The 2,540-nt window shown below is 29.4% G+C and overlaps 1 pseudogene; it reads right to left on the reverse strand.

Moving 5' to 3' along the window:
• Positions 1-455: 455 nt before the first annotated feature.
• Positions 456-564, reverse strand: LOC143387405 (small nucleolar RNA U13; annotated as a pseudogene).
• Between the last annotated feature and the right edge of the window lie 1,976 nt (positions 565-2,540).

Below are 2,540 nucleotides of genomic sequence, written 5' to 3' on the forward strand. Positions count from 1 at the left end.
CAGGGCTATTCTGTAAATTTTTATCCAGGATATGAGGCCTGAACATATTTTGAAGCAACTGTGTTTAGGGAAGTGAAAATATAATATACTGGAATTATGTGAAGAGGGTAAAGAGATCAAGAAAGTTCAGATATGTCATTATTTAGAGTTAGACTTCATCCTTTAGTTGGTTTAGAATTGTAAAAAAAATAAAAAATAAAAAAATTGAAAATTGAACAAGACAGTATGTTAAATTGAAAATTGAACAGGACAGTATGTGATATGTATTGGAAGGTAATAAGAAAGATAATTCTTTTTGTTCTTTTTAGACAATTTCTAGGGTGGCTCATGGGCCCCAGGCAGAGAGATCAGAGTAAGGTGGAATTATATCACTTATTAAAAAGAAATAAGAACTCAAGAGAGAAGGAAGGAGTTTAAATTTACCTAATAAAATACCTTCCTTAGCCTTTTTTTGACAACAGATAAGTAATGTGCAGATGTAGTGACAAGATGTAGAGCAAGGCACATCTCCCACACCAGCCACATGAACACCCAATAATCATCACACTTATGAACCAAAAGTATATTTATTCTATTTTTATAAGTTATATTAAAGATTGTTGTCATGATGAAATAAATGATTAAAGTTTAATTCTTTTTTATATAGGTCATAAAATCCATGCAATTATATCTTGGTTAGTATAACAGATTGAATCATATCATAATTTTACCATAATCATATCATAACTTCATGATATACAAAGAAATTTGATGTCAGGAAAATAACTAAAAGAATGGTCTGAATACTTCTTTTCTGCTATTTTTTCCATTTTTTCTGAACCTTTCATTCTGTTATAATTCAGTTATCAATTTCATTTATCAATGGACATGTATGAAGTTCTAACATATTTCAAACTAAATGTACTTGAGAAGTTCACTTGAAGTATGCATTTTAGTGTAAAACAGGAAGTTATATAAACTTATCTATGTCCTTCTCGATTCTGACCATCCTTATTGCTATTCTCCTTTCAGTACTCAGAATCAAACTAAATATCTCTGCTCAGTCTTTGTCAGTGCCAGATTTAGTATTTGTGCCATTTAGTATTTATGCCCTATCAAGTTTCTTAACCTTTTTGATGCCATAGATTCTTTCTATGAATTTTGCTTAAAAATATTTACATCATAAAGTTTTGAGACTTAGATAAAATAAAAAATTATTTAGAATATATAGTGCCTCAAAGAGATGCTAACACTATATGTCAATAATATCTTGGTGTATCTTTAATATTACTTGTTTGCATTTTAAATCCTATCAGAAATATGTTTCAAAATTTATTTTTATAAAATAGAAAAAAATCTAGCACTGACAAAGATTGAGCATAGACAAATTTTAATAAATTTGAAATTTTTAATAAAAATTCCTGTGTTATCATTATAGGTTTTTTTCTCTATATGTTTTACCTTATCAAATTAAACAGCTAAAATTGATATTTCTAAATATGAAATTAAAACCAACTGTGGCTCTACAGTGATCTTTAAAGAATATTATAATTAATGATGTTCTTATTAAGATAGTATGTCCAGATATCTATGCTAATTTTCAATTTTGAAAGCCAAGGTAAAGAGCACATGCATTAAATTTGACATTAGGATAGGATAATTTTTCCTCAGTTTGCCCTTGTTTTAAATTAACTATTCCCCTCCCACTGTGGCAAAAGATGTGTAGAATTTATTCATACTTTACTCTTCAAAAAGTTCTTAAGAGTAAAGGAAATGTCATTTAATATTTTATGACATATCAGTTGAGGAAAAACTATGTGAATTCTCCTTTAACATCTAGATGAATTTTCCCTCTCCTTGCATCCCCTTAATATGTGGAAGAGCTAATTAAGGTGCGGAGCATTACAGAGTATTTTATGGATTGCTGCAATTAAGTGCACATCTCCAAGCAACATAGAGCCATTATGCAAAACCATTGTGAACAGATGATACATTGAGCAGCACAGCTCTGCTGTGTATCTAGTCCTTGATACTGAGAAATACTGCACTTGAGATGGAATATGCAAATAGAAAATCCACACAAGGTCATAGTGAGAAGGCCAAAATGCCACCCTTTGTTGGTTTCAAAATGAGAAATCCATTTCTGCTGCATAATCAAGTTAAAATAGAAAAAGAAATCCGTCAAAGAAAATTCAGATATTTCTCCTCCTTTTTGCTTCTTTGTAAAATAATTCTTTGACATTTGCCACTAGAGATAAATAGAAGAATTATTTTCACTGCATATTATTCCTCTGGGGTGATTTTATACTTTTCTTAATTTCCTAACATTTTTCCTCTTGTATTTACTCTAATGAGAGAAAATGGTGATGAACCATTACTCAAGAAATCATCCATGATCATTGCTTTATTTATACTTTTCCACTCTCTGAGTTACCTTGAGAAAGAGTCTTTTCATTATTTTCTTTCTCCAGCTTAAGTACAAAAATAATAATAAACAAATAAATGTGTATACTTTATTTTCCTAATAGGATAAAATGATTGATAAATGGTGAAATGATTTT

Source organism: Callospermophilus lateralis, unplaced genomic scaffold (genome assembly GCF_048772815.1).
Source record: "Callospermophilus lateralis isolate mCalLat2 unplaced genomic scaffold, mCalLat2.hap1 Scaffold_123, whole genome shotgun sequence".
Taxonomy (NCBI): Eukaryota; Metazoa; Chordata; class Mammalia; order Rodentia; family Sciuridae; genus Callospermophilus; species Callospermophilus lateralis.